The following is a 26,167-nucleotide window of genomic DNA, read 5'->3' on the forward strand; positions in this document are numbered from 1 at the left end:
GGAACAACATAATTGCATAAGTGCAGACTGAGAGAAATCAAGACTAGCAAAGAGCCATATTTCTATTGCAGACATATTTTCCTGCCCTTCCAAACCTATGTACAGAACAATACATTCTTCTTTGAATATTTTTAATTTTGCCAAGAGCTTTGTTTTCCATTTTTATTTATTGTGGATTTATAAGTTTTTTAAAGTATTCTGATTTTTTTAAACACACTCATTCTTTATTGTTCTTAATTCAATATGCTATTGATAACTTTGAATTTTAATCACTAAGGTCAAAGAATGAGAATCAAAAGATTAAAGAATGAGTATTATGTAGATAGTATAAATAGATAGATCAAGAGCATCCCAATTTTTCCGCCACTTTCTATCTTTGATGCAGAGGATTGTTTTGCAAAATAGAATTACATTAATTGGAATAGTTTGTCCAAATGAACCTGTATTGGCACATCATCTTTACAGTGATTTCATTTAAGCTCAAATATGGTAAGAAGTCAATTTTGTACTTCGCAAGTGTCATGTCTGCTTTACCTCAAAGTAGGGACTAGAGCTTACCCAACAGACTTCCATTTTTATCTCTTTCCAGAATCACACTGTGGAAGGCTCTATAGGTAGTCAGATTTTAGTTTATTTTCAGTTTTCTAAAGTATTTCCAAACTACTGCGTTAGGAATGGCATATAATTATGGAAAATACGTTTGAATGGTCAACTCCCTACTTTACTACTACTAACTGTTGTTATCATTGTTATTATTAAGTAGATCACTGTACAGAATTTTTTCATTTGCCAAACCTGGTGCAACTGCTAAGGTCTCCCAAAAGGATCGCAAAGATTTCCCTGAAAAAAATGTTCTCTTAGTAAATTATTCTGATATTATATGTCCCATATTTCCATTTCCTTATCAATTTTTTGGCATCCTTCTTTATAACAAAGCTCCAATACTTAATGATTAACATAAGCATCTACCTTTATCACTTAAAAGCATGTGGGCATTATTCTTATGAGATGAATTGTCTTAAATGACTCATATTAAATACAAATTCTACTAGTTAAAGTTCTAGATTACAATCACTTTCCCTCAGCTGATTAGATTAATTTTCCTACAGACTTAGTGGTGGCTGTTTCATTGCTATGGTTTGAGAACATGCTTTTGAGGAAGACTCCTGACATAATTCCATCTGCAGATTTATTGCTTTACAAGAGATCATCATTCTATCATATCAATACTTACATTGATTAAAAAGCTAGGACTTAGTAGCTTATTATGATAGCATTGACATAATGTTATTGGTCTTATGAACTAAAGTTGTTATGTCACACTTTTTATATGTGATTATTAGTTCACTATAAAATTAGTTTATAATTTTTTAAAGTTTAATAGCTCTATTTTAGCTTGCCCCAGGGATAATGTTAGAAGCCCTTTTGTGAAGGCATACATGTGTGTTATTATATACTCCCAAAATTATTTGTTGTAAAATATCTTTCCTTTCTTATTCCTTGCCAGAGAGTCAGATACATAGGACAGTTATTTACCATTGTAGAATTTCAGAATCTGAGAAAATTCTGGTTTCTTTAAATGCATCCATTATTTTAGGGACTCCTAACTTCTTCTTGATTCTTCAAATAGGCCTGAAGACTACTATGTAAACCATTTGTGCCCTAAGTTCTGTTAGTAGGAAATGAATAACCTGTTATTGACTAATTTGTATTTTGTTTTGGTTTTTGGTGCTGGGGATGGAACCCAGGGTCTTTGAACTCAGGTACATCCCCAGCCATTTACATTTTATTTTGAGGCAAGTTCTTGCTAAATTGCTATGCTTCCCAGGCTGGACTCAAACTTAAGATCCTTCTGTCTCAGTCCCCCAGAGTGCTGGGTTTACAATTGTGCACCACCACGCCCAGCTGATTAGTTTGGTTTTTTTCAAATTCAGAATAGAGTCTCTGGCCTAAGGAGGTAGCATGCATAATAAGTAGATTATAGTAATATTAAGTGTTATTGCCAAAATACAGTAGGATTGCCACATGTCTTACTTGTCACTATATATAGTGAATGTTCTCAAATTATTTCATTTTTCTTTCTTTTATAGATGATACACATTCCAACTATAAAGAACAGTCCTAAACTTACAAGCTGTATGTTGAACAAAAAAGCTGACATCCAGATTATGACTTCTTTCTTTTAAAATATCACCCAAGGCAGTGATGGTGAACCTATAGCATGCATGCTGCAACAGGCTCACAGCCCCCTCTCTGTTGGCACACGAGCCAAGTTACCCCAGTATCACCCCAGCAGATGAGCGTTGGATAACACAGCACATAGGGGCCATGTGTGTGCCAGGAAATGAGTAGCAGCACCAGCGATGATGTCACAACCCACGAGTCATTAGCTGCAATTTGTCTGAACTTTCTCATAGCCAGTCCATGTGCTGACAATATATATTTGCTTGGACTGGCTGTGATTTTTAACAGAAGCCCCACAAGGTATGAAATGCACTGATGCCTTTTTTGGACCAAGCCAAAAGCTAATGGTCAGCAAATTTTACAGGAACCCCAGCTAAGAATTCTTGCTGTATATTGTTGATTCCAGGAATATCCAATTATTTAGTGTTAACTAATAATGTTAGCTAGTTTTGTTATAGAGATAGATGTAATGTGTATTGGGTTATTCTTTTTTTTTTTAATTTGTGTTTTTTAGACTCTAAGCCTTAAAAAAAAATGACTGCAGGAAAAAAAAAACCTGAAAACAGACAGTGAAAGGTCATTCCAAGAGGCCCTGATAGAGGCATTGGGAGTGATTAGTAATTAAACGCAAGGGGAAAGCATTGTGTCCTGTGTAGTGAAAGTGTTGTGTGTCACACATCAAGTGTCAGATGGCACTTTGACACCAAACACGAAAGTGTTGCCAGACTTGGTGAAACTGAAAGGAAAGAGTTTATTGAAGGGAAATTGGGGAAATATCATTCCTGGTACCTTAGTTTTTGCAACTATCTTTCTAAAACAAATCCTATGACAGCTTCCAGCTTTCAAATTTCACTGTGTAGAGCACAACATGTGAAGCCACTCTCTGATGGATATTTTGTCAAAATGGCCATATTGTCTGGGAGTATTTCCCTTTCTCATGATTTCTCAAACAAGGATAAAATTATGCAATGCATCTCTGAGATGCCACTTAGCAGAAATGTTAAAGATTGAGTCCTGTTCATGGCAAGTGATGTTAGTCAGCCACTCACCACTGATTTGCAAAAGGCAGACTGTTACTCCATGTGCTTACACAAAAGTATCAATATAAATAATCATGAAAGGCTAGCAGTAATTTTCTGTTATGCTGTTGGTGACATTATGAGAGAAGAACTGGTGAAACGTGTCTTCACCTGGAAGAACACAAGGGATAGAGATCTACAATACTGTGATAGAGGTTTTTTTTGTCACAAGACATAAGACCAGAAAAAGTAACTTCAATTACTAATGATGAGGTATCATGGATGGTGGGGGCAACATCTGGTTTCATACACTTCTCTGTTAATGCAGCAAAACATCCAGTCATTCATTTCATTGTGAATATTATACATCAAGAAGCTCTTTGTGCCACAGAAAGCAGCAAAAACTTAGGTGATATCCTCAAAGATGTCAGAAAATTAGTGAATTGCATCATGGCTCATATTCTTAATTTTTGACAGTTTTATGCACTTCTTGATGAGGTTCAGGCACAGTACAATATTTTACTTATGTACAATAACATCCAATGGCTGAGCATAGGATGAATCCTGGACAGATTTGTATCCTGCTTCGATGAAATTAGGCTGTTTATGAATGAAAAAAGGCAGGAATATCCACAGCTCACTGATATGGCCTGGCTTAACAATCTCATTTTTTTTACACATTTAACAGTACACTTCAATGTACTGAACAAAAATCTACAAGGTATAGGGAAAAGAGCAGAAAGGATGTTTTGTGATGTCAAAAGATGTGTGAGAAAATTGCAGATTTTTTAAAAAGACCTTGAAAGTGGGCATCTGAAATATTTTCTAAATCTAAAAATGTATTTAGAAATTTCTACATTTGTAGAGAATCCTACAAGTCATCAAGAAATCTACAAGGAGCTTTCTAGCATTGTAGTAGCTGCAAAGGAGAATTTTAATAACAGATTTTTACAGTTCCATAAAACAGAGACAACCCTGTGTTCCTTCTCCAGATAAAACTAAATTTAAAGAACTTGATCTTTTCTTACACTGGTCATAGTTTGGAAATCTGGAAATGGAGGTATTGGAATTTCAAAAAAGCTCTATCTGGAAAAATAAATCCTATGACCTGCATGCAACACTTGAGAAGATAGAGAACATAGAGTGTAGAGAGATGACAAAGGACAGCACAGTTGGTAGTTCTGAAAATGAAATCCTTAAAGTGTGGAATTCTCTGCCAAATAATTTTAAGTCAATGAAAGTACTTGGGATTGCTTTTCTTACCTTGTTTGGATCATCTTATGCTTGTGAGCAGCTGCTTTCAGCTTTGAATTAAATCAAACATGATACAAGAAACAGAAGAGAGATGACCTGTTGTTGCAGGTGTTGCTCTCAAACTAAGGAAGTATGAGCCAAGGTTTGACAAATTATCAGCATGCACTCAACAGCAAAGATCACATTAACTGTGCAAAAGTATGCCAAATGCAAACTTTTACCCTTCAATAAAAAGCTGTTTGTATCACTGAAAGTTCAGTTATTGTGTTTTTATTTTAAGACAAACGATGTTAATGTATAAATTCTTTTTTCTAAACTAAAATCCCAGTATTCAGGTTTAACTGCAGTGTTGATACTTTGTGATAAGTGGGTGGGTTTTGGGTTGCAACTTGGGCACTTGGTCTCTAAAAGACTCGCCCATCACTGACCTAAGGGCTGGGGGGTGAAGTTCAAGGCATATATGCTTAGCAAACTGTAGGCCCTCTGTTGACTCCTTCTACTGCTTTGAATCAAATTATATTTCTTGAAGAAAAGAGTAAATATTACAATTTGAGAACAATACTATCAGGTGTTACTGATAATATGAGTAAGCATAAGCAAAGCTGAAATAGAGAAGATACATGTTTTTATAAAGCAAGATAAAGAATATACTGTCAGGAACTTCAACTTACTGAACATTTAAAAATAAATGTAAAGTTTAACATCTAAAATGTCATTTAAAAGTATAACATTTTTGTTTTTAAAAAGTTGAGATTGGAAAAAAATAATTACCTGTGATTTCAACAGTGAGATATAATAATTGCTAGTTTTATTGTGTACACCTTCAATATTTTGTAAGTTATCTATATGCTTTCCCATAGTTATATTTTCCAACAAAATGTAGTCATATCATATAATTTTGTCACCTGATTTTTCACACAAACCTTTGCTTTTCCATCTCAATTACATGTTTCCTCAATACCATTTATATATCACAACTGAATTCCATTACTTAGAGGTGCCCTAATTTTTTAGAGAAATATTATTGAACATTTGTGTTGGTGACTTTTTCACTATGTGGTTTAAATGCAAGTGTTTCCTGAAGACTTGTATATTGAGGGTTTGATCCCCAATGCATTAATCTGTTCAGAAGTGGGGCCTAGAGAGGTGATTGGATTGTGATGGGGCTGACAATGGGATTAAACCATTAATGAGAGCATAGCAGAATGGGTGGGGTCTAGTTAAAGGAAGTAAGTCACTGCAGGCATCCCTTTGAATTAAATGAAATCCTTAAAGGCATCCCTTTAAAGGGTATATCTTTTCTCTTTTCTGAGGCTCTTCTGATTTCTCTGTCCTCCCCAACTGCAATGAGGTGACGAGCTTTGATCCTCCACACCCTTCTTCGATAACATTCTACCATGCCTCAGGCCCGTAGCAATGCAAGCAGTTGACATTCATAGATGAAACCTTGGAAACCCTGAGTCAGAATTAAATTTTTCTTCTTTAAGTTACCTCAGGCATTTTGTCACAGTGATAGAAAATTGATGGATACACTTGTATACTTGATTATCTCATCAAGATAAATCTGTGGGACTGTAATGGTGAAAGGATATGTACACCTATTTTATCATACTGTTAACTTCATTTTGCCTTATTTTTCTGAGCAACAAGTTTCAATAATGTCTCATCAGGCAGTTAAGCAGGGATATCAAATACCAGATAGCAATGGCTTTCATAATTGAGAAGAAAAAGCTGAGCATGGTGGTAAGCCTAGCTACCTAGAAGGCTGAGGCAGGATGATCTCATATTCAAGGCCTGCCTGGGAAACTCAGCAAAATCTTACCCCTAATTAAAAAGTTCTGGGATGTAGCTCAATGCTCCTGGGTTTAATCTGCTGTCACACACACACACACACACACACACACACACACACACGCATGCACACAAAATAAAACTTAGAAGAAAGATTAATTTGGAACAAATTTTCTAGAACAAATTGTACATTTGGGTGCAAAGGCATAGCAGAAAAGGAAAAAGTAATCACTAAGTTAAGAGAAAATTAAACTCTATTAAATTAGAAGTTGAAGAAAGACCTTGACTGGGGAAGGTATTTCTCAGAGGCAACAGCAGACATGGTAGAACATGTCATCAACATCAAAATGGTAGAAAATATGCATTAGAACCCAAAAGGATAAAAAAAAGTGCCATACTCTTAAATGAAATAAATAGGACACACATGTGTAAATGCTGAATAGTTTCTCTGGTGTGAGAAACTGAAAGTGTAAATGAGGACCAAAATGTATAATAGATAATGTGAAGTAGGAAGAAAAGATTCAAAGGGAAAGGGGAAGTGGGGGGCAGAGGTAGGGGAAAGGAAAGAAGGGAAAGGAAAAAATATGGCAAAAGAAGGAAAAAACAGAAAGAAAGTTTTTGTAAATAGGCAGAAGTGGAGGGGTGGAAGGGAGGGAAAGGGAATGGGGAAAAAACAAGAACCAAAATATACCATGTACAAGTACAAATTCCCAATGATGAATATGATCATAATCTATACCTAAAACATACCAAGAAACTTGATGAAAAAAAAAGTGACGCTCAAACACAGGGTTTGTGAGGGATTTTGGAAACCATTACAAAGTTCTCAGAAAGAACATTTTTCAAAAGTAAGATTATAGAAGCTAAAACAATTTAAGTAACTAAAGTAACTGTTGTTGAATGATTCATTCAACAAATGCATACAATAAGTTCAGTGTCCAAGAGGCTGTTTCAAGGACAGGCAGCATCATGATGAAAGAAAAGGACAAAAACACTACACAGGATGAAGTGCACTGACATAAAAGAAGAACAAAACAAAAATTCAGTGTAAGTGTGAGACTATGTGAAAAGGTTTAAAAATAAAAGATATATTTAATTCAAAGTATGAGAAAAATAGAACTTTCCCCTGTAACTTTATATATTCTCTATATGACTTAATGCTTTGACTAAGAAGAAATTAATTTTTATTCTAGATAGTAAAACATAATAGTAGTAACACTAAAAACTAACAATGCATTCAGAATCTCATGGTGAACAAAGAAACAAAGGAAACTATTGGAAGATAATGCAGTTATCCTGAATTAATCACAAAGAAGAAGCACCATATCTGCTCCAAATTATTAAGTAATAAAGGGCCACGCAACCACGCATTCATAATATTAGGCCACATCTTTCTTCTCCAAGAATTTTATGTCTGGGTACATGGAAATTATGGTCTCAAAATTATTCTCTTATAAGATAGCAAATTAAGGGGGGCGAGGGAGGAAGCACAGGGAATGGGGAAAAAATAAGAACCAAGATACATCATGTACAGGTACAAGCACCCAATGATAAATGTAAATGTATTGTATACCTAAAATGTACCAATAAAAGAATTTAAGCCAAAAAAAAGGATAGCAAATTAATGTTGTCAGCAAGGCTACTAGATTATCTGTTTCAAAAAAATAATTTCAGTAATTACTGAGGAAAAAAACATATATTTTACAAATATAAAATTTTTTTTACAAAAAAACATTATATTTTACATTTGTTTTATTGTGGCATTACACAGCAACATGGATGTTTTCTATCATTTATTTAGTAAATTGAAGAAGAGGAGAACAACCACCACCACTTCACACACACACACACACACAAACACACACACACATCCAAATTCTTAAGTATGACCTCGGGAAAATTTCTTCTTATCCACAGATTTAACTTTTATTTTACTTCTCCATTTAGCTAATTATCCACACAGCTCTTGGGGTCTTAGATTATTCAACAAATAATCCCCCGGGATGGGAACATTTTAAATAAAAGTTTCCCCTCTCTCTGTCTCGGTCTCTGTCTCTGTCCCCACCCCTCCTCTTATTTGGTTGCTTTTGTTTGTAAGTTTTTTCAGTAGTGGATTCAGCACAGGGCTTAGGGCAGAGTACAGAGGCTGTGATGTTTGTTCAATGAATCAATAGAAAAATGAATAGCTGAGTGAGAAACCAAAAAATATATAAAAGAGCAAAAAACATCTTGCTCAGGCATGGATATGATCAAAATGTTACACAAATGTATGAAAAAGCCACATTGAAGCAATATTTTGTAAAATTAATATGTATTAATAAAAATAAACTCTAAAAACTATTGTTTGGGTTCATGGTTTGAACTTGAAAAGTCCCCTAAAACTTAGATGTTGCAGGCTTGGCTGCCAGCTGATGAGCTTTTTAGGGTGAGTAGACTATGAGGGCTCTAACTTCATCAAGAAGATGATAATGATCCATTGATGAGATAATAATCTGATGGCAATATTGGAGATGATGGAAACAGGAGGTGGGGCCTAGTTGGAGTGGATCATGGTACTACTGCCTCTTCCTCCCTGTCTCATTTCCTCTCTATGTGCTTCCTACCTGCCATGGCTTTCCTCTGCCATGCCCTTCTGCCATTTTGTTTCTGCTTTGCCACAGACCTAAAAGAATTGGAGCCAATTGACCATGCACTGATACTTCTGAAACTGTAACCCAAAGTAAATCTTTCTTCCTTTAAGTTGATTTACGTCATGTATTTTGTCATAGTGATGGAATGCTGACTAACATAGGTTCTAACTAGAACTTACAAAAGACTGAGATTCTGCACATCACACTGATAGTCTTCCACATGGGCTCAAAATACCAGCCTCTAAAGCTGGGTTTAGTGGTGCATACCTATAGTCCCAGTTACTTGGGAGGCTGAAGTGGGAGGACTGGTTGAGCCTAGGAGTTTAAAACTATCCTGGGCAATATAACAAGACCCTGTTCCAAGAATAGAAAAGAAAAGAGAGAAGAGATGAGAAAAGAGGGGAAAGGAAAGGATGGGATTCTGCAGACTTAGCCTGATTTACCACATTTCTTTGGCTCCATTTCTGATTCTAGTGACCAAGGCTAAGCAAATACAGTTTATGGTGGGCCTGCCAAATGTTGAACGTGTGACCCTGCTACTACGGTTTTGTGTTGATACTAAAGATAGCTTGTCAGTGGAGCATCTCTAATTGAAAATTTGAAACATTTTTAACACCAATATGACACTACAAGTCTCATGGTTGTGTCCACTACTTTGTTCCTTGCACAAAATTATTAAAAATATTGTGCAAAAGTATCTTCTCATAATGTATATATGGTATATGTAAAATATAAGTGAATTTCAGAGTTAGACTTGGGTCCCAATCCCAAGGTATTTCTTTATGTATTTACACATATTCCAGAATCCAAACAAAAATTCAATATCTGAAGCCCTGGTCCCAAGCATTTTGGATAAAGGATATAGAAGCTGTACAAGGACATTCTGGCCATGTAGGCATATTTTTTTATTTTCTCTTCTGTGGGTACTCACTTTTAAGAAATGAATATAATTTTTAACTGCTAAAATCTGCCATTCCTATTGAGGATAGCTTTTTTTGAACAATTAAATTAAATTATCCATCAACCAAATTAATAATTTGATGGCTGAACCTAGGCCTGTATGTTATTAATTACCTATATTTCTTAACTCATCCTAGAATGCTATAATTTTACTTTCAAAGCATACATTACAGCATGAGACGATGCAAACTTAATACATATTACATAGGTTCATAGAATGATATACCATATGTCTGTCATTGTAACCAAAACTGCTTACTCATCATTTATAAAACTAGACCAACTCATTGAAAACAAATTTACTTTAACCAATGAGACTCAAGATGAAGTGAGTCAAAATTCTGTAGATCTGCTAAAATGTCAATACACTGACACTCAATTGATATTAGAGGTAAAAGTGTAAGAATCCAAATAAGGGAAATAACTACTTTGCTCTTACCTTTAGTCATGTTGACATTACCCATAAATCAGGCAGAGTTTGGACACATATCATCCAGCATTCATCATGAACCAACAGAGTCGATCAATAGTAGGAGGCTACTCTCAGGTATCCTTTTTTTTTATTTGGAGTTGTGTAGTCATTTGGGCTCCCTCATTGTGCCTTTCACATAAAGCACATGGCAATGGGCAGACCCATTCTTGATTCCCAGTATTCTTGCAATTTAATAGGTCCTTCTCTCTCAGGTCTTTAAAACTTTTTGAGAGGGACCCAGCACAAATATAGTGTGATAAAACAGAAGTAACACCTGATAGAACCAAAAGAACTGAGCTTATGTTAAGAATGACCCAGAGCCTTACTATCCTTGTTTGTAAAATGACAAGTGTGGAGTAAAACTCATTGCTTGTTATACTTGGTGTTAAAGCAGAACTTTCTTCAAAAGAAATCTTTTCTGGAATCCCAAAATGCAAAGCACATAAAAATGGAATTTTCCTGAAGTACAGAAGGAAATCCTAAAGCTCTCCTTTTTATTTTTGTCATTCCCTGCATTTTAGATGATCAGTAAGTTTCTTTCTAATATAAAAATTCTGATTTATAGTAATGTGAAATTACATTAGGACAAAAAAGGTCAGTTCATGTGAAAAGGCACAGAGACTGAGTGATTCAAATACATAGTAGTAAATTTAAGGGCCCAATCCTTGGAGTTGGGAAGATCTGCTCTAGGTCATTCTCCACACACATGGTTTTGTGCATGGATGGAGGGGAATAAGTGATGGTCAGGAATATGGGATTTAAGCCAGGCATGGTGGCACACACCTGTAATCTCAGCTACTCAGGAGACTGAGGCAGGAAGATCACAAATTCAAGGCCAACCTAGGCAATTTAGTGAGCTCTTGTCTCAAAATAATAGAAAAGTGCTGGGGATGCAGCTCAGGGGTTGGGCACTCACCTAGCGTGTGAGAGACTCTCAGTTCAGTACCTACTATTATAAAAAAAAAAGGACAAGAAGAAGAAGAAAGAGGAAGAGGTAACCTTGGCTCAGATCTATACTCTTTGTTTGCTGGCTGCATCCTTAAGCAAGTTATTTAACCTCCCTAATATTCAGCTTTCTCATCCATAAAATGAGTTTGATAATAGCACCTTCTATCTAGGGTTACTATGAGTATTAAATGAGGTAGTGAGTCTGAAGGTCTCCTGACACAATGGCACCAGCATGCACAATTACTCAAAGGATGAGAGCTTATTTAAACACAGATGTTTGTTGAATAAATGAACAGCTAATGAATATAGAACTAGCTTTCAATTTCTGGCAAGGAATATCTTTCTTTCATTAATACAGTTTAAGGTATTAAAATTCAAGTTTACTTTTAACCAAGTAATCAAATTCTGATTATATCAGTTACACAACTTTTGAAAGCATAGGAACAAATGAAATATTATCACAGAACAAATAACTTAGAGACCAAAAACTCTTAAGATCCATAAGAACTGTCAATTGAATATTTTTTGTGCATAACATAAAATGCTCTTAAGGGCCCAGCAAAAATCACCTGGAAGTGCTTGTTGAAATGTGGAGTGCTGAGGTCCATCTCCAGAGATTCTGATTCAGTATGTCTGAGATGGGGCCTGGAATCTGCATTTCCACCATGCTGCTGGGTGATGTTGATGTTAGTTGTGTGGAAAAATATGCAATATGCTGCAACTTCCTCTATTTCATATGGACATTAACGTCATTCTCAGGATTAAGAAAGGGGTGTGAATATATTCCTCAATTTCTACATTACAGATAACTTTTCAGGGTGAAGGAATTCACTCAAGAATATAGCTATGAGTAAATTTGATTCAGATCTTAAACATCAGCAAGCTAACCTGTATCTACCAATGAAGTCCACAGAACTTTCCCTAGTGATTTTTCATGATGAATGATCCCATCACCTATCCAGTTAGCCAGTACACAGAGCTGGAGCCCAACCCACACTTTCAAAAAATTTATGCCAACCTCATAGAGCAGCTGAGGGCAAATAAGTAGTGTGAAATATTTTTAAATCAGAGCTTATATATAGGAACAGAATATCTGCTTAATATGGACTTTTTAGAATCTGTTTCTTGTATCACAATCTGACTTTCAGTTACTATTGTAATGATAAACCCCAGCCACTACAAGTCTCCAGTCTCTGTAGTTGTATAGTGATTCTTTAAATTCTTTTTAAGAAAAATTAAGTAGATAAAAAGAAACACACTCTTTATAATGAGAGGTGGCTTTCATGACAAAATTACTGAAAGGTTTTATGTTGAAAGGATTTAACTTGAGTACATTGTAATAAAGAGAAGGTGAAGAATACAGTGGGTAAAGGAAATTATTGCATGCCTTGGAGCTTTTATGTAAGCACAATTAAACATTCTAAATGACTTTAGTGCACCAGAACCATCTGTGTGAAGAACTCTATAGTTGTATGTCTAAAGAAGTTGAAGTAATTATATCTTGCTGACAAGACATTCTTTTGTTTTGGTTTAGTGTTGCTTTTTTTCTTTAGACACATTCTTTATTTGCAGATTCTTCCTAGAGTTACAAGTGTCAAGTTGCATAAACCATGACATATGTAGTATCACATAAGTTTCCCAGAGACATGGTGACTACTCAAAGCCCTTTTACAATAATAAAAATTCAAACTTTAGTTGGCAATTGGGTTTATGCTTGAATAAAACAGAATATGTGGACAAAAAAGCCAAATAAATACACCTGAAAGGAAAAGAGTCAGTGACTATAATTCCTTATCTCCTACAGAACTTTGGAGAATTCTGAGTCAATTAATCTCTTTACTGTATCACAAGTATCTTTTACCAAAAATTGATACTTACCTATTTGAAATGTTCCTTATGATTATTGTCAATTTTCAGTGCCCAATCTCTTTAGTCATTCAACACAAAAAGCTTACTAAAATATGCTGTGAACCAATCTGCTAGAAGTAAGGATAGCAATAAATACTACTACCAACTCTCCAAGTAAGTATGATATATTTGATAATATATAGTATTCAAAGTATATTTTCAATAATTATGCCATCCATACTGTTACTATAAATAATATTATTCATAATATAAATCCTGAACAGTAATTTGGTGATTCTGTTTTTAAATTTTAATATATTCACAAACTCAAACAATTGTATCCTTGTAGGTCCAAACAGAACCCAAAGGGCTAGTGATTCCTGATTACTTAGCTCCTCATCTTTGGTGCCAACTTGATTATTATATTAGTAATAATACAGTAGAATTGTATTAAGCCTAACAGTTTACAAAGCACTTTCACTGTCATATGAACCTTACATGAAGATAGTGGTGTGCAGAATAGTGCTTTCAAATAGAAAAGCAATCTCTTATTTCACAAAGGAGGAAGAACTATAAAGATGAAGAGACTTGCCAATGTCACTTAGTTCATTTGGGACAGAACTAAGACAAGACTTTAGATCCAGGTCATTTCTCTCTACACCAGCCACCTGAACTGGATTATCCCATAGTTCAAAAACATCAAATTCAGGTCTCAAGAATTAAAGTGACTTTATCAAATACATATGGAATAGATTGTTTAAATATCCTTTACACGCTAAACATGGATCTAAATTTTAATGATGAAACTAAGTATTGAATAAGTCATTTTAATGGAGGACATATTTTTTCATCAGGTGTTTGAAAATCCACATTTGGAACAAAGTAACTAAGACTTGGAGTCCTTGGTGTGTAAATTCATGTATGAGAACAAGGAGGGTCACGCAAGGAGTGCTGTGAAGCAATAACAGAATAAGCCTAGCATCTGTTACACTGTCAACATTTGAGGGCACAGTGCATCCAGTAAGAGACTGATGAGGACCTGCTGACAGAGATAGCAGTGACATCAAGGGAGAATGATATTCAAGAAGCTAAGGTGAAAACAAGTTTTGAAACATAAATTCAGACCAAACAATTGAAAATGCCAAAGAAATACTAAATGATATTAAGAAGCCATTGGACCTATGATATCTAAAAACATCTGGCTAAAAATTTAATGAAAGATGGGGATAAAACCTTTTTGTACAAGACAGAAACAAGATGAGAATTGTTCTCCCACAAGTCTGATCTGACTGAAGTAAGAAGAAATTGCAATAAAGACATTACAAGCCAGGTGTGGTGTCACACACCTGTAATCCAAGGTAATTGAGGTGCTGAGGTAGGAGGACAGCACATTTGAGGCCAGGCTGAGCAAATTAGTGAGATTCTGTTTCAAAATAAAAATTTTAAGAAAAGATTGAGCATATAGCTTAATGACAGAACATTTGCCTAGCATGTTTCAGGCCCTGAGTTCATTTCCCATTTACTACAAAATTATTAAAAAGACAGATTACAATTGTGCAAGTAAGAAAAAATGAAACCAAAATTAGATTAATTCAGAAGGGAGAAAAATGTGGGGGGAAATCAATATTTTGGAAGAAGTAAAAGTAAATATAATTATTTATGAAAAATAGAAATAGGGAAAGGAATAAATATGAGAAAAGAAAAAATGGACACAAAGTCTTTTTAAATAAGAAGAGGTGGAGGGGATGAAGGGAGAGCAGAGGAATTGGGAAAAGAATAAGAACCAACATTCATCACATAAAGGTACAAATTCCCAATGATGAATGTCATATTGTATACCTAAAATGTACCAATAAACTTAATGAATAAAAAATAGAAACAGAAGCAAATATTTTATATATATAATACATACAAAATATAATTCTAGTCTTTGAGAAATCTAGCTGAGGATAAAATAAATTCTTACACATTTTTTTAAATCTTGTTAGCATTGTAGTGGGGGACCTCAATACCCCACTGTCACAAATAGATCAACTAGGCAAAAAATCAACAAAAAAAATCAGAGTTCAACAAAACCTCAAAAAATTGAGATTCCTGGAGACACATGAATTAACAAAACTGAACCCAAGAAGATATTTAAAAAACCTTGAATAATCCAATAACAGGCAATGAAATTGAAAATAAAACCTACCAACTAAGAAAACCAAAGTCAGGATGGATTCATGGCTGAATTCTACAAAAACTTCAGGGAAGATCTACCATACTCCTCGAGTTCTTTAATGAAATTAAAATGGAAGGAGTACTCCCAAAGTGATTCCGGAAAGGTACCATTACTCTGATTCCAAAATGACACAAGGAAACAAACCAAAAAAGAGAACTACTGGTCAATCTCTTTAATGAACATAGACACAAAATTCCTCACCAAGATATTCAAACAGAATGCAACGAAATCATCAAAAGGTTCATGCATTATGACCAAGTAGGCTTCATCCCAGGGATACAAGGATGGTTCAACATAGGCAGATCAATTAGTGTAATAGATCACATAAACAGAAGCAAAGACAAAAAATTACATGATCGTCTCAATCAATGCAGAAAAAGCCCTTTGACAAACTCCAACATGCAGTCATGATTTTTTTAAAAACCTGAAGAAAATAGGTACAGATGGACCTTATCTCAATCTGAGAAAAGTATTTATGACAAACCTACTGCCAACATCACATTAACTGGGGGAAAACAGAAAACTTTCCCTTTGAAATCAGGAACAAGACAAGGATGTCCACTGTCACCATTCTTTTTTTTTTAATTAAATTCTTTTATTGGTACATTGTAGGTATACAACACAATTACATTTCTCATTGGGAATTGTATCTTTACATAATGCAACTTGGTTCTTATTTTTTCCCCATTCCTAGCCCTCCCTTCACCCCCTCCACCCTTCCCTATTTGCAAAGACTTTATTTCCAATTTTTCCATTTCTCATCATTTTTCCTTTCCCTTCTTTCCTTTCCCCTGCCCCTCCCACTACCCCTACCCTTTTGGACCTTTTCTTCCTATTTTGTGTTATCAATTATTCATTCTAATCATTTTATGAAAAAAACACATTTTCTTTATCCAGTCTCCAGTTGATGGGCATTTGGGCTGTTTCCAAATTTTAGCTATTACAAACTGCACTGCTATGAACATGGGTGCACATACATCACTGTGGTATGATTCTTTTAATTCTTTGGGGAAGATCCCCAGCAGTGGAATACCTGGATCAAATGGGACTTCCAGTCCTAGTTCTTTGAGATATCTCCATACTGATTTCCACAGTGCTTGCCCCAGTCTACACGCCCACCAGCAGTGGAGCAGGGTTCCTCTTTCCCCATAGCCCTGCCAGCATTTGTCATTGGTTGATTTCATGATAGCAGCCATTCTTTCTGGAGTGAGGTGGAATCTCAGCATTGTTTTCATTTGCATCTCTCGAATGACTAGTGATGTTGAACATTTTTTCATGTATTTATTTGCTATTTCTACTTCTTTGTCTGAGAAATGTCTGTTCATTTCAGATGCCCATTTTCAGATTGGGTCTTTAAATTTGGGAGGTCTGATCTGTTTAAGTTCTTTATAGATTTGAGATAGTAGACCTTTGTCTGAGGAAGAGCAGGTGAAGATTTTTTCCCACATTGTGAGTTGTCTCTTCACACTGCTGGTGGTTTCTCTTGCTGTGCAGAAGCCTTTTAAGAAGAAGAGATCCCATTTGTTAATTGTTTGTGCTAGTTCATGGGCAACTGAGGTTTTGTTTGTAAAATCTTTTCCTACACCGATGTCTTCAAGGGTTCTACCTAACCTCTGTTCCAACTGGTTCAGAGTTTCTATTTTAATATTTAGATCTTTAATCCATTTTGATTTTAATTTAGTGCATGGTGAGAGATATAGGTCTAGTTTTCATCTTTGGCAAGTTGAAGCCCAATTTTTCCAGCACCATTTATTAAAGAGGCTATCTTTGCTCCAGTGAGGGTGTTTGGCTGCTTTGTTGAAGATGAGATGGTTGAGTGTGTCTGGCGTTGTTTCTGCATCTTCTAATCTGTTCCACTGGTCCTCAAGTCTGTTTCTTTGCCAGTACCATGCTGTTTTTATCACAGTAGCTTTGTAGTATAGTTGCAGGTTGAGGATTGTGATACCCCCTGCCATGTCTCTATTACCTAGAATTGCTTTTGTTCTTCTGGGTCTCTTGTTCCAAATGAATGTTTGGATTGTTCTCTCAAGGTCCATGAAGTATGCTGCTGGGATCTCAATTGGAATTGCATTAAATCTATGTAACAGTTTTGGAAGTATGGCCATTTTCACTATATTAATCCTTCCTACCCAGGAGCAGGGGATGTCTGTCCATTTTCTGATATCATCTTCAATCTCTCTTTTCAGAGTGCCATAGTTTTCAGAGAAGAGGTCTTTGATTTCTTTCGTTAGGTTGATTCCTAGGTATTTCAGTACTATCACCATTCTTGTTCAACAAAGTAATCAAAACATTAGCAATAGCAAGTAAGCAAGAAAAAGAAATACAAAGGAATACATATAGGAAAGGAAGAAGTAAAATTCTCATTACTTGCAGATGGTGGAATTCTCTATAGAGAAGACTCAAAATATTGCAAAAGACTCCTAGAATTAATAAACTCAATGAAGTGGCAGGATACAAAATCAACACACAAAAATCAGTAGCAATAATGAAATCCCTGAGAAAGAAAAATTGGGGGAAAAAACACTATTCACAATTCTATCGCAAAAAAATTAAATACTTAGAAATTAATCTAACCAAGGAGGTGAAAAACTTCTACAATGAAACTTATAATACTCTGAAAAAGAAAATCAAAGAGGACATCATAAAATGGAAAAATGTGCTCTGTTCCTGGATGGGCAGAAGAAATATAGTCAAATTGGTCATGCTTTCAAAACTGATATATAAATTTAACACTATCCCAATCAAAATGTTAGCAGCATTCTTCACTGTACTGAAGAAAATAATCCTAAAATTCATATGGAACTAGAGAACTAGAATAGCAAAGGCAATTTAGGAGGCATCACAAACCTGGATTTGAAGTTACTTTACAAAGCTATAGTAATAAAAACAGTAAGGGAAAGAAAAAATTATGAGAAAAGAAAAAAAATGGAAATGATGTCTATGTAAAGAGGGAAGGGAGGAGGCGGTGAAGGGCGCACAGGTAACGGGGAAAAAATAAGAATCAGGATACATCATGTACAGGTACAAGCACCCAATGATAAATGTAAAAGAACTGTATACCTAAAATGTACCAATAAAAGAATTTTTTAAAAAGTATGGTACTAGCACAAAACCAGACATGTGGATCAGTGGAATAGAATAGAAGATGTAGAAACATTCCAAGTATATTCAACTATTTGATCTTTGACAAAGGGGCAAAAAACATGTACAGTAAGTCTCCAACTTATGAGTGAGTTTCAATCTGGAAAAACATTCACTAGTTAGATTCATTCATAAGTCTGATAAAATGAGTCTTATACACCTTTGACACAAATGTAGAATATTGCTTTGCACTTCCTAGCATTCCCCTCCACATCACCACTGCTTTTTCTCTTGATTCAGGACATCCTGGGCTCTAACTGAGCACTGTGCTACCGTACACTATCACACTGTACAGTAAGCACATGGCAGCACAACCATGACAGTGTCCAGGAGACACTTGAACTATTTCTACTGTTCATATGAGGTCTGATCATATCTGTGAAAGTTTGCAATTCTAATGTCCATAAGTCATTGTCTTACTGTACTGAAGGAACAATATCCTCTTTAACAAATGGTGCTGGAAAAGCTGACTATCTATATGCAGAAAGTTGAATCTAGACCCATATCTCTCACCATGTACTAAATTAAAATCAAAATAGATCAAAGATCTAAATGTTAAAGCAGAAGCACAATTTCCTGGAAGATAAACTAGGCAAAACTCATTAAGTTATAGGCAAAGGCAAGGACTTTCTGAACAAAGCCCCAGTTGCATAAGAAATAGTACCAAGAATCAACACATAAGATTGTATCAAATTTAGAAACTTCTGCACAGCAAAAGAAACAACCAACAGGGTGAAGAAACAACTTACAGAATGGGAAAAAGGTTTTGCCAGCTATTTCTCAGAGGACTAATATCTAGAATATATAAAGAATACAAAAAAATAGACCTTCTTAAAAATAAATGGCCCGGTCAAAAAATAAGCATGTGAAATGAATAGACACTTCTCAGATGAAGAAGTACAAATTCCCAATAAAAACATGAAGACGGGCCAAGGATTTAGCTCAGTGGTTCCGCCGCCTGCCTCGCAAGTGCAAGGACCCGAGTTCAATCCCCTATAGCCATTAGAGAAATGCAAATTGAAACAACACGGAGATATCAGGAAGAATATCCATCATCAGTAAATTAAATAATAAATGCTGGAATGGCTACATTGTTGAGAAGGTATACTAGTAAACCAGTATTTCACGATGGAAATCAGTACGGAAGTTCCTCAAAAAACTAAAACTAGAAATTCTATTTGACCCAACTACTCCCCTTCTCGGTATCTTCTCAAAAGAGTTAAAGATATCATATATAACAGTGCATACCCATGCTTATAGCAGCACAATTCATAATAGTTAAATCTTGAAAGTGGCCTATATGTCCATCAACAGATGAATGGATAAAGAAAATGTATTTATACACAACGGAGTACTACTCTGCCATAAGGAAAGATGAAATTGAGTCATTTGTAGGAAATGGATGCACCTTGAGACCAGAACGTTAAGTGAAATAAATCAGACACACAAGCTTAAATTTTGTCTGATTTCTCTTATGTGAAAAACCCAAAATATAAATGAGCAAAACAAAAGAGAGATGATATGAATTAGGGATGCAGATCGTTCTCGAATGAGAAGGTTGAAGAGATGCAGGGGAGGGAAAGGGAAGGGGATGAAAGGGAATTAAGATGTGTTACGTAGGGCTGCGCTCGCCGCCGTTTTAGCGTTTTGTCAGAAGCGTCCGCCGCGAGGAAGAGGCCCCGCTGATTTCTGTACGGCTGGATCCAGATGGTGAAGTTGTTCATTGGAAACCTGCCCCGGGAGGCCACAGGGCAAGAGATTCGCTCACTCTTTGAGCAGTACGGGAAGGCGCTGGAATATGACGTCATTAAGAACTACGGCTTTGTGCACATGGAAGACGAAACTGCAGCTGAGGATGCCATCCATAATCTACATCGCTATGAGCTTCATGGAGTGAACATCAATGTGGAAGCGAGCAAGAATAAGGGCAAAGCTTCAACAAAGTTGCACGTGGGCAATGTCAGTCCCACGTGTACCAACAAAGAGCTAAAGGGGAAGTGTGCGGAGTATGGTCCATTCATGGAATGTGACATGGTGAAAGAGTAAGCCTTTGTACACCTGGAGCGGGCAGAAGATGCAGTCGAGGCCGTCAGGGGCCTTGATAACACTGCGTTTCAAGGCAAAAGAAGGCACGTGCAGCTGTCCACCAGCCGGCTTGGGACTGCGCCCGGGATGGGAGACCAGAGAGGCTGCTATCGGTGCGAGAGAGGGGCCCTGCTCCAAAGAGTGTCCAGTAGCTCATTCGGGCCGCGTGGCAGACGACCGAGCAGTGTAATGAGCAGTATGGAGCAGTGCGTAGGCCTTAGGCCATGAGCTATGGGGATTCGTTGTATTACAACAACGCATACGGAGCGCTCGATGCCTACTACAAGCGCTGCCGTGCTGCCCGGTCCTATGAGGCGGTGGCAGCTGCAGCTGCTTCTGATATAATTACGCAGAGCAGACCCTGTCCCAGCTACCACAAGTCCAGAACACAGCCATGGCCAGTCACCTCACCTCCACCTCTCTCTACCCGCAGGAGAGACACCTCTTGCCGACCTTAGGAGCTGCTGCCGCCACAGCTGCAGCTGTTACTGCAGCTTCCACTTCATATTACCGGCGGGATCGGAGCCCCCTGCGTCGCGCTACAGGCCCAGTCCCCACTGTTGGAGAAGGCTAGGGTTCCGGGCATGAGTGTGAGTTGTCCTAAGCTTCTGCAGCCGGCCGGAATTCCCCTGAACGACATGGCTCGGTATGAGCAGGAGCAGTATGCGGATCGGGCGCAGTACTCAGCCTTTTAAAGCTTGAGGTGGGATGTGTATGGGCTGAAATTCCAAGCAGCAGCTGTGCATGAGAATACCCCCTTCCTTGGTACCCTGTCGCCGGGAAGTTTTCGGCTCTGGCTCTGTGCATTCAGTCCCTCAGGAACCCTGGGCCTTAATTTACTTTGCTGAGTTCAGACCTCCTTTCCTTTCCTCTGGTGCCCATTATCTTGCTGTTGCTGTTGTTCAGTACTTCTGTAGCTTCCCACTCATGTTCTGTTTTCCCAGCAGGCCTCATTATATGCAGAAGCTGTGGTGGGGGCCGTGCTGTCTCCTCCCTGCCTCCTGCCTCCTGCCTCCAGTGGGTGTTGGATTTGGGGATGACCTCGGTGAAAGAGTCATTGCTCTTGGGTTTCTTTTGGCCCAAAGGCTGGACCTAGAGTTGGATCACTTTTTTCTTTCCAGTGAAATAAATGGTTTTTCAACTTAGAAAAAAAAAAGATGTGTTATGTACATGTACCAACTCCCCACAAGGAATGTAATAATTATATTCTGTAAGCATGTACTAATAAAAATTAAAAATTAAAAAAAAAACTTGTTGGCAATGCAAATTCACACTTACTTGCTAAGAGGAAATCCTGTAAGATGTGTATTAAATACTGATATCAGGTAAACTTTGAAAAGGTGGCATAGGTCTATACCAGGTAACTCAGAATACTTTTATATAGAAGCCAGGTGGCAATTTTTCAGAACTGAAAAGAACTGTTGGTTTTAAAGTTATATATTAACTTTAAAAAGAGATTAGTAATTATGTCAAAGTTGAGTTAGTCATTTAAATAGATGTTCAGTCAAACTAGTAATGACAATTGCTTTTCATTTCCAAACAGCACATTCATTTTAAATGGCTGTCTAGGTTTTCTTATCTAAGTACTGTGGCTAAGATTCCAGTTGCACATGATCATTTGCCCAGCACTCTCTGAGGAAGTATCTCACAATGTTCCCTAAAGTGTCCGTGTTAGTTGATTTTATGTTACTATAACAAACACTGGAAATAATAAACTTATAAAGAGAAAAGGGTTATTTTGGTTCATAGTTTTGGCAGTTTCAGTCTGTGCTTGGTTGGCCCTGTTGAATTTGGGCCTGTGGTGAGTCAGTACATCGTGGAGGGAAGTGCATGGTGGAGCAAGCTGTGCACCTCATGGCACTTAGAAAAAAAAAAAAGAAAGACTGGAAGGGGCCAAGTTCCATTACTCCTTCAAAAGCACAACCCCGATGACTGGGTAACCTCCCATTAGGTTCCACCATCACCCAATAGTGCCACCAAGTGAGAACCAGCCCTTTAATACATGGGCGTTTAGGAACATTTGCCTGAATCATAGCAGTGCCTCTGAACATCTCAAGAGAAAACTGCAAAAGACCAACACCCGTGATTAACAAGCGATCTGCCTTAAAGGAAGTAGAGAGAGTTTAATGCTTTCACCATTGCCTGTCTCTGGGCACAGAAACCAGAAGACTGGAGATGACTAAGTTACTGTTTCCCAGTACTTTTCCCTTTACAAACACAGGTACAGGCTGCAACCTCCTCGAATACATCCTCCCAAAGAAAGGAGAAAAAGGAGAAGGATGAGGAAGAAGAGGACAAGAACAGGTAGGAGGAGGAGGAGAAAGGAAAGAAGAAAGAAAGAAAGAAAGAAAGAAAGAAAGAAAGAAAGAAAGAAAGAAAGAAAGAAAGAAAGAAAGAAAGAAAGAAAGAAAGAAAGAAAGAGAGAGAGAGAGAAAGAGAGAAAGAAAGAAAGAGAGAAGGAAGAAAGGGAAGGAAGAAAGGGAAGGAAGAAAAAAAGGGAAAGGAAGGAAGAAAAAAAGAAAGGAAGGGAAGGAAGAAAGACTAATAGGAAAGCACTGTATGCTGGGAAACGGTGCCTTGGCAGAGGATGTGGAGGAGGCAGGCAGAATCTTCTAGTGGTGCTTGGGAAGAATTACTGCATTCCATGCCTTTCCTGCTTCCAAGAGACAGAGGACTGGGTAATGAAGATAGAAAACCTCCCTCCATACAGCAGTCTTATTTGGTGAATACCTTCAAGACACTAGCAATCAGTCAGGAGCTAAACACATCAATATACCCTGGTGTTCTAGTTAGAGAAAAGAAAATCTGACTCAGAAATGGATGGGACAGTGACAAGCTACACTATGGTATTAAACACCAAGTCTGAAGCATCACATTCTCTGGGTGACTTTCTAATCTCAACTTCTTAGTATCTTTTTCTCATTTATAGGCTTTTCTAAATCCTTTTGCCAAGTAGGAAGGTGTATGAGAAGTAGCCCATACACCAAAGAAGTAGGAGTTAAAGTTGGCAAACAGTTCCTTATGGGCCTCATAATAATTAGACAAAATCCAATGTAATATTAGGCCATGTTAACATAGAGTATTTAGGAGGAGGGAAATGATAGATTCACTTTGCTGTGAACCTATTGTAGCAGAAGCATCACTACATTTCTGAACTCCAGGCTATGAAAAGAAGATGACATTCTTGGAGTTCTTCACAATGCTTGTTCTTTTCTCAATATACCACTCCCCTGGACCACCTCATCTCTATTGCCACACATGGTTGTGAGAAAGGCGTCCTGTATGAAGATATTTGGTTAAAGAAGTAGGGTACTAGCTCAGAGGAAGCAGTGCAAGTTTCTAATTGTTTTTCCTAGAGGAAGTGTCTTTTTTTAAGATTTGGAGATGATGTGTTTGCCAGCAGATAGCTCTATGTATCATTTCCTCCCCTTTCTGCAGTTATCACTTCTATATTGATGCCCCTGTCCAGACTCTACCTACCACAGGGTGTTATTTAACAGGGAAAGGATTGCAAAAACCTTCTAAGAAAGTTCTACTTCCATTTAAAAGGAAGACAAGAAAATGTCTTTTCTCTTCCTGGTAGATGGGGAAAAAAGCAGATAACTTTGTCCTTATTACTTGGTAGAACAAAGGTGGCTACAAAACTTGACTTCTCCCATAATCCATGGCTATAGCAAAGGAAGCCCTCAGTGCTGGGAGAGAAATGGATGTTACTACTAATTTGCAAGAAATGCAGAAGACTACCCTCATCCATGATTGCCTACCACAGAGAAAGAAAAGCTGTGAAAGTCTTAAGCAAAAACCAAACCCATGTTGTGTGCTTGCATCCAACTGTGATGAACCTGAGTATGTTGAGTTGGGAGAGACCCTTTGTACTGAACACATTAACCTAATTAAAGTTGATGACAACAAGAAACTTGGGGGGTGAGTAGGGCCTTGTAAAATAGACTAAGAAGGAAACCCAAGTAAAATGACTGGTTGTAGTTGTGTAGTGGTTAAAGACTATGGCAAAGAATCTCAAACCAAAGATGTCATCACACTGTACTTCAAATGCAAGAAATGAACAAATAAAAATTGGCTCATGTTAAAAAAAGAAAAGGTGAATAATCCTGATTGCTACAAGTGGCCTTCCTATTGTCACAAGGACAGTTGAATTCTGGCTGATGCTGACACTGAGTCACAGAACAGAGATGAAAAGTAATTTATGTGTTCTTTGTAACATCACCTAGTTACTGAGTCAAACAACCCTAACTACCACCCTATGTCTGATTCTCTTTTTATTTGAGATAATAAATTTGTTAATTGTTCAAGTCAGTCTCAAATTGGATTTTTAGTGACTTGAAGTCAAAAACATCCTGTATTTTCTAGCAGGTATCTGATTGTGGCAAGGGCTGTGTACTCAACCATCCACATTTACTAAATAGGTCACTAGAGAGACAGACCTATCATTTAGTCATATTAGAAAGGTATCCTGACTAAGAATGTAAGACCAGTGGGGTTCCTTCTGTCTGAGTCACCTTACAAATAATGAATATAGCATAGTCCCTGAGACAAGGTGTTAGAATCTCAGCTCTACCACTCATTAGCTTTGTGACCCTGAGATAGTTACTTAAGTTCTCTGGGCCACATTTTCTTCACCTCCCAATGGAGATAATATAGCATTTACCTCAGAGGGTTACTAGCAGTTATAACTGAAGTGACATATGTGTATTTGTTAGGATTTATTTCAGCTCTAAGTATCAAACAAAATAAATAATTAAAGGTGTGACTTAAATGAGATACATTTTTTTCACTCTCACATTCAAGGATCCACACATTTAGGAGACCCAGTTCCTTCTACTTGGTTGCCTCAGTAACAAGTTTCCTTCATGGTACACAGTGATTCATGGAGTTCCAGGCACTCAGTCTCCAATCCATTCAGGGGGACAAAAGCAGAAAAATAAGGGACATCATAACTCTTTAAGAATATTTCCTGGAAGATACACTCGCACATGCACACACACACACACAAACACACACACACACACACGGCTTCTGCAGGTGTATCCAGCCAAAAATCTTAAGATTTATTATGGAGGAAGGGAAAAAACAGCAAGCTGCTGCCACAACTGTGAGATTTGAGCACTATGAGTCCACATCAGTGCTTGGAAGTTACTCTTATTAAAGATTTCCAGTTCTTTTTACTCCAAGAAAAGACCCTCTCCCAAACACTCAAATCCCTTCCTCTAGCCTTCATGTCTGTCAGATCCCCATCGTGTCTTTGGGGGTCCTGAATGGTTCACTTAAAGTAATAGCCATTGAGGTGCCATGCTGTGCAGGCACAAGACATACCATAATAAAAACAATTCCCATTTTCAGAGATCTCACTGTTGCCTGGGTGTGGTGGTGGCACATGTTTATAATCCCAGCTACTCAGGAAGCTGAGGCAGGAGGATCATGAGTATGAGGCCAGCCTGGACAACTTAGCTAGACTCTGTCTCAAAATAAAAGTTAAAAGATAAATTCATGTTTCCAGTAAAAATATTCTCTGGATCTGTTAGAATGAGAAAGGGCAAGAAGAAGAGGAGAAGAAGAAGGAAGATAAAGGAAGGGAAGGGAAGGGAAGGGAAGGAAA

General features: G+C 37.1%; 1 long non-coding RNA gene and 2 pseudogenes across 6 annotated transcripts in view; 2 read left to right on the plus strand and 1 right to left on the minus strand.

Annotated features, from left to right (window-relative positions):
- Positions 1-26,167, minus strand: part of LOC101699653 (uncharacterized) — a 128,129-nt gene that overhangs the window by 15,206 nt on the left and 86,756 nt on the right. Inside the window, exon 1 of one of the 6 annotated variants that reach the window (XR_015444190.1) lies at positions 11,828-11,890. The exons of the other annotated variants lie outside the window; for them this stretch is intronic. This is a non-coding gene — a long non-coding RNA (uncharacterized LOC101699653). Of the gene's footprint in view, positions 1-11,827; positions 11,891-26,167 lie in introns of those variants that run through there. 6 annotated transcript variants of the gene reach the window in all.
- LOC101699297 (RNA-binding protein 4 pseudogene) lies at positions 20,045-22,240 on the plus strand (annotated as a pseudogene).
- Positions 24,230-24,657, plus strand: LOC101724267 (small ribosomal subunit protein eS12 pseudogene; annotated as a pseudogene).

The sequence above is a fragment of the Heterocephalus glaber genome, unplaced genomic scaffold (assembly GCF_053883595.1).
Source record: "Heterocephalus glaber isolate CG9 unplaced genomic scaffold, H.glaber_assembly_v1.0 deba00001600, whole genome shotgun sequence".
Lineage (NCBI taxonomy): Eukaryota > Metazoa > Chordata > Mammalia > Rodentia > Bathyergidae > Heterocephalus > Heterocephalus glaber.